A 13585-nucleotide genomic window follows, 5' to 3' on the forward strand; every position below is an offset into this window, starting at 1 on the left:
GGGCAGACGGATATCTGTATATGGAACAACTTCAGCTGTGTAAATGTATTTGTCAGGGGTCATATTTATGAGTATTATCAACAGTTCCATCCTAATTACCGGCATCATCACGGGCCATTGCTACCAGTGTGGTGCCCTCAAACACAATACGTCTGTCCTGTGACACCAGGGATAATTTTGATATAGCACGTAATGAGTGAAACGGGAAAAAAATGGGACCAAGAGAGGGAGGCCAGCTCGAACAGCGCAAACAGATAAACAGAGACCATAATGGCAGGAAGCCGGCTCCGAAAAAGGTCCCCTATGTTTGTATGTAATGCAATCTAATAATTAGGATCAAATTCCATTAACGGAGGCCTGTCTTCAGCAAAAATTCTGCTTCATTAGTAGGAACGAGCAGCCCGCACCCCTCCCAAACTCAAATGCGCACCCACTCGCATTTTGCCTGCATGCCCTCCGCATCATACGCAATGCACTGAAACTGTCAGGTATAAATTTCGCCTTGTGCATCTCCCAGCAGCCTAATTACCATGCTAATGAACAACTAAAAGCTGCAAATTAGGATGGGAGTAGCATTGGGGCTGTACCACTCTCTGCCTCCCAGTACCACCAGGATGAAATGAGCACCGCAGCTGAAAAGTAACAGGTCATTCTACGGTAGATGAACTGGATTTATGAACCAAAGGATCTAAGGGCCCCACCGGTGATCAGGTTTCAGCTAAAACAAGCCACCGTTGAAAAACCTAACCCTAATTTGAATGGTCTAGTCCAGATTTATGGACTAAGACATAGATTAATTACATTAAGTATCAAGGATCTAGCCAAGAATGTGTTTCTCGAAAACTGAGAGCATGTGGAGTTAAGACTGAAAGCATGTAAACAGAAATGTAAACAGGTTCTTATTTATCTCCACAGTTTATTTACTGCTGATCTTACATCTCTCCACGGAGTTTGTGTCGAAAAGTAATTAGCATTTCACGGTTTCTCAGTCAGAGAACCAGCAAACATCAACAGAGAGGAAGGCTGATGTGTACTCTGCCACAGACTTTCAATTTTATGTAATCGATATATCAAAACTGCTTAGAAGAAAGAACATCATGGCAGCAGTATATCCGTTACTAAAATTTAACCAATACTGTAGCAATTTGTGGTACAGAGATGGTATCATTTGGTAAAACCATTATTTGGCATCATATATACAATAACGTATAAAAGTTTGGGGTCGGTAAGATATTTTTAAATGTTTTTTAAAGAAGTCTCCAGCAAGGCTGCATGTATATGATCAATAAAGTGAAACAGTAATATTGTGAAATTTTATCATTTTAAATAACTGTTTTATATTTTATTATTCTTGTGATGCAAAGCTGAATTTTCAGCATCATTACTTCAGTCTTCAGGGTCACATGATCCTTCAGAAATCCTTCTAATATGATGATTTGTTGCTCAAGAAACATTTCTTACTATTATCAATGCTGAACTGTGCTGTTGTGATACATTTTGAAAAACATTTATCTGAAATAGAAATATTTTGTAACATTATGAATGTCTTTTCTGTCACTTTTTTATTTGACTTTTGATGATTGCAGAAAAAAGGTAATTTCTTTTAAATAGGTCTTACTGACCCCAAATTTGTCAACAGAAATATATATATATATATATATATATATATATATATATATATATATATATATATAACATGATACTTCAAAGAACACAATGATATTACCATGGTACATTTCTAAAGTGGTCCTTCTTGGTACATTAAGTGTTTTTGTAGTGTTTTGATAAAAAGCATCTTTATATACCTTCTTTATCAATGGCAAATGACAGGATGCATTTCCAGATTTTCTTTCAATTGATCCAAGGAAAATATCCACTTCATCCAGCGCTCCTTTTGTTCCCCCGAATTCAAACAAATTGCGAAAACAAAAAAAAATGTATGCTAGATTCATGAAAATAGTTCTTCTAGAATCTAATCTAATAAAACACATCAAATAGATCTCACAACAACAGCATACAATTTGTCATGGGACACTAAAGTTCCTGTATTTGTGAAAAAAGACTGATTGTAACTTGAAATGACTCCTTTTGCTTTGGTAAAGCAATAGATTGGCAAACTGCACAGTATTAAACATTACAAAACAGATGTAATCTCACTCTAACACACACACATACACGTGCATACAGCTAAGCTGCATGAATACAGCTTCCCAGGGATAAATGTCAAAACAGACATAAAATGTGAGCGGATGCAAATTCGCATCAGTCTCATTGGTCGGGTTGATCCGTTCACGATTTACAGGGTGATTCAAGCAGCGCAATGCTCACAGTGAATTACGGTGACAGAGATTCAAAGAAAACAACTGTAATCCTTGTGAAGCGTCGCACTGTATTTGTAGCGGAGCATGTGGAACAACACCGATGTTCCTTTGAAACCATTTTGTTCACAATTGAAGGTATTGCATTCACTGGAATAAGAACAACCCACCATACTGTCTGCAGCAACCGAATGTTTTGTATCTTGTTTACAACGAGGAAAAAAAGTTCTTGTTTGAAATCAACAGCAGAGACATGGCCTCACTGTCACTGGAGTGCCAAGTCCCCCAGCAAATCAATTACAAGTGTATTTGCATATGTTGACGTTTCACAGGAGTGGGATGTGAGAGGGTTACAATCTACTCTCTCGGGGAAACCGTTTGTGGGGAAATAGAAAGAGGCTGTCAATGTACAGGCATGTAAGATTATGATTTGCATAGCCATGATTCGCATGAACCATGTTGCCTTAGCAGCAATTATACGCCACTATACCACTGACAACAAAACACATTGTCACATTTCGAAAGTGCTGTTTTCTTGCATTTTAATAGCTGTATGGGTTCATAGTAAAACAAGTTAGAGAACACACCTATACACATACACTGAGAAAACTGTGAGCCTTGTGCTGCTTGTGGATCAATAAAATTCCTTTACGCCCATATCTCATTGTCATAGCAGCTCAGCACACTGTGTAAGTCACCAAACTGTGTGATTTCAACTCAGAATTGGATTGAATCGTTTTTACACCGCCTAAATCCACACTGGGGAGAGTATTTAAGTTTGGGCAGAACTCAGGGACTCAAATAAATGAGGTTCAGGAAGCCTTGATTTAAACTAAGAGTCCCATTGATGCTAATTACTCTCCTTAGTTATTTGCCACTGGTAAAGCCTGTGATGTGACTTAACATTCCCCATTGACAGTAAAATAAGCTGCTTCTTCTTTTTTTTTATGATTGTGTCAGATTCGGCCTTCCCACTCCATCAGGGCAGGAACCCAGTCACTGTTGTGCAATTGTTTGAGCTTGAAGTGATAGTTCAACCAAAAAATACGATTTTGCCATCATTTACTCATGCTCATGTCGTTTCAAACCTGTATGACCTGATTATTCAACAGAACACAAAAGACAATATTTTTAAAAAAAAATTCAACTTTTCATCCATACAAAGAAAGTCAACAGGGTCCAAAATTTAAAAGGGTTCAACTTTTTTCAAAATATCTTCTTTTCTGTTTCACAGAATGAAGTCATACACTAAAAGGTTAAATGTGTAACAATGTGAAATGTGTAATAAAATAAATTAAAATAAAGTTTCACACTCATCTCATTTTCCATTGTTCAGTCAAACAGCTCATCCCAAATTAAACTGCCAACTTCTGGGTTAGTTGAGCTGCTAAAATAGCTGCTAGCGATGAAGAAATTACACACTTCACCTTTAAGTAAGCATGCCCTCTCTTGTAGTTGTTAGCAAGCAAAAGTCTTTCTGTTCGGTTTATGAGTTAAGTACCACCTTCTGAGTAGTATTCAAACAGGCTTTGATCGCTGTCGGTCCACACAAAACTGTACATTTTGCCCCTTGAAGCTGTTAGCAAACTAGTCGGCAAACTCTTTAAACAAGCCACTAATGTAATTGTCCACTTTGTGGCTTAGAGCTGAATCTTGCAGTGTAAGGAAAATTGTTCCGTTTATTGCCGGTCAGGGGTCAGCGTCAGTCATATTTTGTTTGGCAGTTTGTGCTAACAGCTTTGTTGTGAAACGGCCAGAGGGCAAGCAAGAGATCAAGGCCCTCATCGCAAAATTGTTTACTCGTACCAAAAAAAAAATGATAGACTTCATGGGAAAACTTTTCAGGGCACTCAAGCTAGAACACAGCTGTAATGTTCCTACGTTTTACTGAAAGTTAATAGGAATACCTGTGTGGCGAGCAGGACGAGGCCGAGGGCCGTGGGAGTACGGCGTGAGGCCGGTGGCATGATTGTTGATGAGCGACACCTGCGTGATGCACCGGTCTCGTATCTCTCACTGAGGAGCGGAAGCATAAAAGGAGGAGCGACGACGGTGAAGGACGAGAGAGTCCAGGCTTGGCAGGTGACGCTCATCAGCAATCATGCCACCGGCCTCACGCCGTTCTCCCACGGCCCTCGTCCTGCTCGCCACAACCTAAGATTTCATTAGGGTTGTATGCCTAAAATTGAAAACCTTTAATCCACAGGAAGTGCTTAGTGAACGTGCAGGACAGCTATGCTAGTTTTCTTAGAATAACAGAATCAACCATGATAAATATGTCCATGTTTGAGCATACCGACCCTTCGGTATAATTCTGCGAATCCAGCAACAAGAGCGCAAAGACAGCTGGACTCATGATCTGGCAGATTGTGGGCCGACCGTAGCCACATGTGTTCTCAAAATTATTTCATCATCATTCATTTTCAGAGAATTGCCATATATTTCATCAGCTAATGGCTTGCTAATGTCAGCAAAATTAGAATTGAGGATGAGGGCATTTCAGGACTGCACTAATTTCTGGTTGGGGTTAATCAAAGGTTAGCATGAAGATGCTTTGGCGTTTGACACGGTAGCTATGCATTAGCTGAACATAAAGCATGTGGCGAATCAAGCCAGGGTTGACAAGAACAGCTTTGCAAGACAGATCAGCACAATTCCCTGCAAACAGGACAAGACGAGGGTTTGAACTAGCTTAGCCCAATCTACATCTGCTGGAGTAGGCTATAGTGGCTAGCAAAGGTGATAAAACAGTTCCTCCAGGGATCGTTTAATCCATCCACCCTCTCAGCGCCGTTCAATAACTGGCAGGCCCGTCTGTTTGTTCGTTCATTACCAGCAGAGAGACAGGGAGGGACGGACTCCAAGCTTTTTTGTTCCAAATATTGAAACGGGGCCGAAGCTACTCTCGGCTATTAAAGTCTCAATGCATAAGTGGAAGTTCAGCTCACGCTGAAAGCCAAGGCAAATGGAGTGGATACTAAGCCTGCTGAAAAACAGTGAATTTGAGTCGGCTGCTAGAAGTGATTAATGGACGTGCCGTCTCGGAGAGGACGAAGGATTACTGCGCTGTCTAGTAACGGGTGATTACTTGCTACGGAGGTGAGTCTTCTTTATTTATCCCCATGTATCATCTTACACTTCTTTAATGAAGACATGACAGGGTTGTTTCAGAGTCTGAAGGCAAAAGATGAAGGTGTTTAGGAGGAATATATCCCAGCCATGATTTTGTGCCAGCGGTCAAAGGTTAAAGCGGCTAAGTAGCAGAAGTCAGACAGCGGGGCAGCTTTGTCGTTTAGGTCCAATGGCGTGAATTATGGCCAGTCACCATTGATTAAGTTTCTCTTTAAAAATACTGCACAAGGATCTGGAAGGCACAGGCTCTCCTTCAGAAGGAAGGAGAGTGAATTCCCATTTCAGAACATGTAAAATTCCCAAAATCAATCAGTAAAATTCTTGCACTTGGTTTCCAATACCGATCCCTAAGAATTAAGTTTTGGGTTAGAGTTAGAGTCTTCTAACTCTAAGTCTTCTGAGTGCAAAAGAATACAATAATGGTTAGTAACAATATCAGTAGCTACATGGCTTTACCTTAAAAAACATTGAGAAAAGATCCTACACATGGCTGTCACAGTATCCAAATCCCGCTCGTTTTAGAGAAATAATTTGGCAAAAGCAAGCAATTCTAAGAAAGTGTGTTTGACCCTTTACTCTCACTAAATTTGGAAAGATGTGCTCTGAAACAATGTCTAAACATGTTCAGAGTCTGTTATTGTCTTTTGCAAACTCCACTCTGAAGAGCTTGCACATTAACAATCTGTGTTAAAAAGCATATATTAAACAGGAATCCAAAAAAAGCTAGCATGCACTTCATTATGAGTGCAACACTGTTCTTCACAGTGCTGTGCTGCCCCCTACCAGGTCTGCTGGGTACTGCACACTATAAGCTGAATGGAGAAGATAACAATGAACCATATCCAGTGGTCCTGTTTCCCTCTGAATGCATTTAACAGCCACAATCAATTTGGGAGATACCGATGCACATCACCTAGATTGCAGCAAGCCCCCAGCTGGTGGAATAGCAAACATGTACCATTATTTATAGCGTTCTGGTGAAATGCATTTGAGTCAGAGCCAGGTAAAGCACAAATGTGAATTGATCTGGGCAATCACATTGATGAATAAGGGAAGAAAAAGCCTGGGTTTTCATTGCCAAAAGCTCCTACTTCTGGTGCTGCCCTCTTTGCTATGGGTTTTAAAAGACAATGCTTAGGGAGCCCCATCTGTAGGGCCACAATGCAGTTTAACTTAAGCAATTTACTGTACACAAAATCAGTCCCAATGGAAAAAACGGATGTTAAGTGCCTTGCTTCAAGGCCAAAATTGTATTCGGGTAGGATTGTGATCTCTGGAAATGAGTTGCTTAGGTACATCTAACTGGGAGTGAACCTACAACCTTAATGATCTGTATCTACCAACCCCTCCTCCCGTTTCCACCACCTTCATAACTCTTCAAGAGACTGTTGCATAGCTAGGCAGCCACCCATGGGCAGAATTAGATTTTTATGGGATCCAGGGCTGTTTTCTGGCCTGTCCAAATCCTAATCTTAACTCGTAAATGAGAAACTGCTTGCAGCAACTATAAATCTTACTTGAAGGTGAGAGGTTTTGAGGAGGGGGGAAAATCTCTTGTTAAAATCTCTGGCTATCAAGACACCATACGAGTGTAGAAAATGAAAATATTGCAGTAGCACTTGGAAGCTTTATAAGGTGAACTTCATCACTGTGTTTGCACATTAAATAAGTTGATAATTGCATTCATTCATGCCGTCTTGAATACTTCAAGAGTTCCCATGGGCAGATGACCATGGAGCAAGATTAATCGTTGAACAGAGTCTGATTAAAGAACCAAAGGCTTCTATATCTCCAGGTCTCCTACACACATCCGTTTACTTTGTTCATCTTAATCTACAAAACAAAAGTGAAAGCACTTTCATTTCCTTCGACAAAAAAAACTTTTGACAGCAATGAAGATTTTTTATTCAAACACAGAACGAGGCTGCAATCTGTAAAACATGTCATGGATTACTAAAACGTCCTTTGTTTTCCCTCGCAGAGGAAAGCAACAGATGGACTTTCTAGTTCAGTCCATCGACTTCACAATGGGAAAAAAAAAGCCTGTTGTTTTCCCTCCTCACTGATGACTCGCTAAGTGAGAGGCTTTCATGCCGTCTGTGTCCCTTCTCCCTGGGTGAATGTCATTGCATTAGGACCCTTCAGAGTGGATCAATCGTACCACATGACATACATCAAGTGGACAATTAACTCTGGTCTAACATAGAGTCCCCTGAGGATGCTGGACAAAGAGGCTTACAATTAGGGTTGATCTCCAGTGAAATATGCATGGTGTGCTGCAAAATACTGATCTGAGAGCAGCTTATATAGTTAAACTTGAACCTCATTACAAAAAAATGACCAAGCTGGTTTGACATCAGTGGCAAATGGCAGACTATGACAATTTACGTGGTAAACATGACTCCGAAAGCTGATCGCTGAGCACTGTCTGTTAAAACCGATAGTGGTGCAATAATTCAATCCGCTATGACCGCACCATAGCTCCTGATGGAAGGTCCATCATTCCTGGTTCAGAGGACAAGCCATATTTCTTCATGAACTGAAAGAGCATCAGATTATGAGCGGAAGCAAGATAGAAATCTGACATGAGAGAAGGCAGCAGAGATACGAAAGAAAGTATAAAACGAACAGACACATCAGCTTAAAATCAAAACCCAAAGGAAAGCCAGACTAAATTCCCTTTCACATGACTTGCATCAGGTTTTCACTGTAACATGCCTGTTGAAAAAAGCAGATTCAAATATATCAGTGTTTCCCAACCCTGTTCCTGGAGGCACACCAACAGTGCACATTTTGGATGTTTCCCTTATCTGACCCATACATTTCTGGTCTTAAGAGTCTCTACCGTTGAGCTGATTAGTTTAATCAGATGTGTTTGATTAGAAAGAAAATATTTAGTGTTGGTGTGCCTCCTGGAACAGGGTTTGGAAACACAGTAGACTAAGGTGTTGTGCTGATCTTTCCTAGTTTAAGCTTGTTTAGAGGGCTTCACAAGGTGGTCTTTAGCTGGTTTAGATACTCAGACCATCTGAAAAGTGTCCAAAAACATCAAACCAGACAAGCATGACAACCTTCAGCAGGCTAAGAGACCAACTAACCAATTTAGTCTGGTTTAAGCAGTTCTTTCAGCGAGGATAGTATCATGAAAATGTGATGTTACGAGACTCCTTGCTAGCAAGAACGCTGGAAGTATGCACAGTAAACGGTGAAAAGATCAACAAAATCATTGTTTACCTTCAACTGCCATTTAAATGAATGGAAATGCTAACTGACAACCTTTCCGTTTTGTTCCCTGTAGCATAGCGCTTCACTCCATAGTCATGTGAAAGCGCATTTAGACTTATAATACATGAGCAGTAGCAGAAAACGCAAGAAATAAGACAGTATTTGTTTTTGAGTCAAGGATAAATGTGGCACATGGTGAAATCCTCTAGGACAATGTGATGTGGAGAGGAGGCAAAGAAAGAGTAAAAATAAAGTATGTCTTGAGAACAACGAAAAATAGATCAAGATACTCTAAGAGTCAGCCATAGACGTACACTAACTACTTAGCCTGTTCACTTCACTCAGCCACGGCAGAGTCCTTACATGACACCGTCGCTGATGCCTGGCCTGTTTGAAATCATCTTTATAGACTGGGACGCATCACCGTGGTAACGTCTGCCCGGCCACCGCTGTCACTCCTGGACAGAGGAGCCAGCGCAACTGAGAAGTGATTGCTTACACACACAGCAAACATTAATCACACACCCTCACAAACACACACACCGACAGCTCAGCAGCTGAAAGCGGTGGGGAGAAATTGGGAGGACAAGGAGAGATGGAGAGTGAGGTACAGAGAAAAAGAAGGTGCTTTAACAAAAGGGAGGGCATGAGTGCTGCAAGCAATGCTAATATCTCGTCTTTTACCGCAGCTTGGCTCAGACAAGACTCAACAGCAGAGATCTCAGAGCCCTGTCATAACAGCAGACCTGGGCCTGCACTAATGTCTTTACATTAAACACCATGTTCAACAAGGTCAGAATATGTACGAGCGGGGACAATGATTAATCACACTAAATGGATTATGGACCTCTAATTTTCATACGTCCACTGAATAGAAGCTAATTGAACGCAGTGCAGATAACATATGAAGCAAGACTGTAATAAGAATGAGCTTCCGTGCGAAGCAAATTGATCGCTGTTATGAAACAATATAAATTAATGGCAAAAATCAGAGTTTTTGTCACTGAACGAGACTAAACTACAAATAAACTAAATAAAGTGCATGACTGAGTTCTGGCCTTGCTGTAACATTCGTAGATGATTCGGATTCAGATATCTGTGTAATTGACTTTCACGGTAAAGCGATGCTTAATTAATGGGAATTCTGCTGTGCGTTTGTGGTGTTTATGGACCTTGACGAGAAGGATCGATACACAAGCACATGGAATCTGTATGAGGGGAATTGGCACTCTCCTGAGGAGTTTGGTAAGAAACATAGTCAATGCAAGTATGCAGACACGAATGCTTCACATTGAATGGCAACACATTGAAAGCATTGTTGTTGATGTTTTTTAACTGAAAAAATATATAATATATTAGATAAAAACTTTAAAAACTTGCAGCCTTGGCAGCTAGCGGAAAAAAATGAGTTTAAGTACTAAAATGAATAAAAAAGTAAATAATTAAACTATTTAAAAACTAATAAAAATGACAAAAGCACATAAAATTACTAAAACTTAACTGGAAACTAATTATAAGTATAGTATATAACTTAAAAACACTGATTGAAATTATCAGTACCGTTATACATACTTTACATCCACAATTTTGGGGCACAATTTTAAGTGCAAATACACATAATTGATTTGTTTCAAAACCATCTACTTTACATGGCAAGTTATTTTAATGTTAAATTGTAGTTATATGTTTTATGTCAGATCATAGTAGATAACAGATAATCTAACATCCAATAGTTCTCGCAACAAAACCATGGGATTTGGTCCTCTAATGCTTTTTAAAACACGTAACGGGACAACAATTTGTACCCTATTCATGGAACAAGGTGTCATGTACATATCCCATGTCTCATGGGCAAACAAACAACCTACATGCAGGAATCAAACAACACAAACAAAACTTGCACATGAGAGTTTTTGCAGAATCAAAGTGATGAAAAGAAAACCTAGTGTGAAAAAGCACAACTCCAAAATTTGACTTCTGTTCCCTGGCCACAGTGCTCACGTAGTCAGATTCAGTGGGCGACCGTCTCATACCCATCGAGGATGGAGAGAGAAATACATATTTAAAGCGATTCGCTGTCTGAATTTCCATCATCCATCAAATTACCACGGGTATTCACGGTACAAGAAAATTGTGTGTTGACGCGTTGTTCTGCCCTGTAATCTGAGTGTGTTCCCAACCTGTCACATAAGAAATGTCAGCAACAATGCTGCACACAATATAGTGCCCCTAATTACCGATGTCGCCCATTTCTTCCTGTCAGACGTGGCTGAAGAAACATCCCAACTCAGCTCACTCATACCGCTTCGTTTACATGCTGTTCTGGGACCAGCAGTATTTATCCCAAGCCTTAAACTATTACGAGACCTTCTGCAATTCTGACCGCGGATCAGATAGGAATGCGCGCCAACTCCCCGAGAGAGGCTGACTGGATCTTTTCTTTTCCTCAGGCTTAAGATCAGTGGCGTTCTGCCCGACTGGCTCCAGGATTGGTGTGGATTTTTCATTATTCCACAGCTCCTGTGGAGAAGTGACAGTCTCGCAATTTCTCAAGCCTACGGACGGAGCAGTGGGTCTGGTCTCGCACAGGAAAAAGGAAAATTTATGGACAGAGAATGGAATTAAAAGAGAGAGAGAGAGATGAATGTGACAATAAGGCTATTACTTTGTGAAAGGTCGACTGTGATATGTGCTCATCAGGTCCCATGACCCTCTGTTGATACTGCCCAGTAGAGCAGTATCTAAGTGCTTGATGTGTGCCATTTTATATTAGTAATGGACGAAAATAAAGGGGTTGAGTGTGTGGGTCGGATTTTGACACTGTATCCAAATATCCCTGCAAAGCCAGCAAAATCTCAAATTACTTACATTTTGAGGAAAACAGCTTAATTAAAAGACGAAATAATTAGGGCTGCCAATCAATTACATTTTTTAAAGCAAATTAACGACATTATATGCAGTATAATTGATTGAATTAATCATAAGTATTAATATTTGCGCTGATTTTTTAAATTGCATTATTTTGTTTATAATTAATTGCTCTAAATTAACATTTATTTAAAAAAGGTACAACAGAAACATCAGCTCAAGACACGCAACGACACTCAAAACGGTCCTGTTACTGTAGCTAACATTACAACAACAGCATATCTTGGTTCTGTGAAAACCAATGTTACTGTATGGTGCAGAAACGACGCAACCTGGGCATCCATTTTTAGGCCTTCCCGCTTAGGTCTCTCCAGCGCTGGAAAGCTTTTCTACTATTAACACTCGTTCTAAAGCTCTTGCCTGATCATAACCCTTCTTTTCCCAGTGAAATTCCTCTGACCTTATCTCTTTTGTAATGTCTCTCAGCCATCTCTCTCTTTCAACAATCTTTCTTCAGATCTCTCTCTCTCCTCCCCTATCATGAGTGGACACGCCCCCTTCTGCTGATTGGCTACAAGTGTGTTGAGGCGCTCGGTCCGCCCACTTTCAACATCATTTCTCAGAAATCACTTACTGCACCTTTAAAGGGTTAGTTTACCCAAAAATAAAAATTATCCCATTCTCAAGCCATCCTAGGTGTATATGACTTTCTTCTTTCAGCACAACACAATCGGAGTTATATTAAAAAAATATCCTGGCTCATCCGAGCATTATAATGGGAGTGAATGGTAGATTTTTAAGCTCAAAAGAGCGCATTCATCCATCATAAAGTAATCCATACGACTCCAGGGGGTTAATAAAGACCATCTGAAGCGGAACGATACATTTTTGTAAGAAAACATCCTTATTTATAACTTTATAAACTATAATCACTGGCTTCCGGTAACGGCCGTACGCAAGTCTAGTTCTGGCCGAAGAGTGAACTCTGACCCGACGCACGACGTATTGACGAATGCGGAAGCGCAGAGGATAGACCAAAACAAAACACCGGCCACTAATTAGAAGTCTAAAACAAGAATTTTTAAAGAGAAATGTTGGATGAGCTTGAGTTTGTTGCCCTATTTGTTTGAACCGCGAGAGGAGTCTACTCTCACCTAAGCTTATGCTACTCCTACATCATACGTCATGCGTCAGGTCAGAGATCACTCTTCTAGAACTAGACTCGCGTACGGCCGTTACCGGAAGCCAGTGATTCTTGTTTATATGGATATTTTTCTAACAAAAACACACAGCAGAAGGCCTTTATTAACCTCCTGAAGCCATATGGATTACTTTTATGATGGATGTGCTTTTTTTGGGCTTCAAAATCTATAACTCCCATTATAAAGCTTGGAAGAGCCAGGATATTTTTAAATATATCTCCGTATTGTGTTTGGCTGAGAGAAGAAAGTCATATACATCTAGGATTGCTTGAGGGTGAGTAAATGATGGGATCATTTTAATTTTTGGATGAACTAAACGGTTCTTTATATTGTTCAAATGTTCTTACCATTAAGAAAAAATCTTTCTTTTATGAGCGGTTATGAGAGGTTCACAAGGTTCTTTGAGGAACCAAAAAATGGTTCTTCTGTGGCGTCACTGTGAAAAAACCCTTTCGGAACCTTTATTTTCAGGAGTTTATTTAGATAGAAAACATCATTAGCTCAGAATAATAACAATATAAGATAATGGAAAGTCCCCATGATAGAAAAACATTTTTGTGCGAGTCTAGATGGGGTAAGGATGAGAGAGAGGGGTTAAATAAATGACACAGAGAGAGAGAGAGAGAGAGAGAGAGAGAGAGAGAGGGGTTAAATAAATGACACAGAGAGAGAGAGAGAGAGAGAGAGAGAGAGAGAGAGAGAGAGAGAGAGAGAGAGAGAGAGAGAGAGAGAGAGAGAGAGAGAGAGAGAGAGAGAGAGAGAGAGAGAGAGAGAGAGAGAGAGAGAGAGAGAGAGAGAGAGAGAGAGAGAGGTTAAATAAATTAAAACAAGTTTGGGACA

This window comes from Rhinichthys klamathensis, unplaced genomic scaffold (assembly GCF_029890125.1).
Source record: "Rhinichthys klamathensis goyatoka isolate OS25496 unplaced genomic scaffold, OSU_Roscu_1.1 h1tg000557l_1, whole genome shotgun sequence".
Taxonomy (NCBI): Eukaryota; Metazoa; Chordata; class Actinopteri; order Cypriniformes; family Leuciscidae; genus Rhinichthys; species Rhinichthys klamathensis.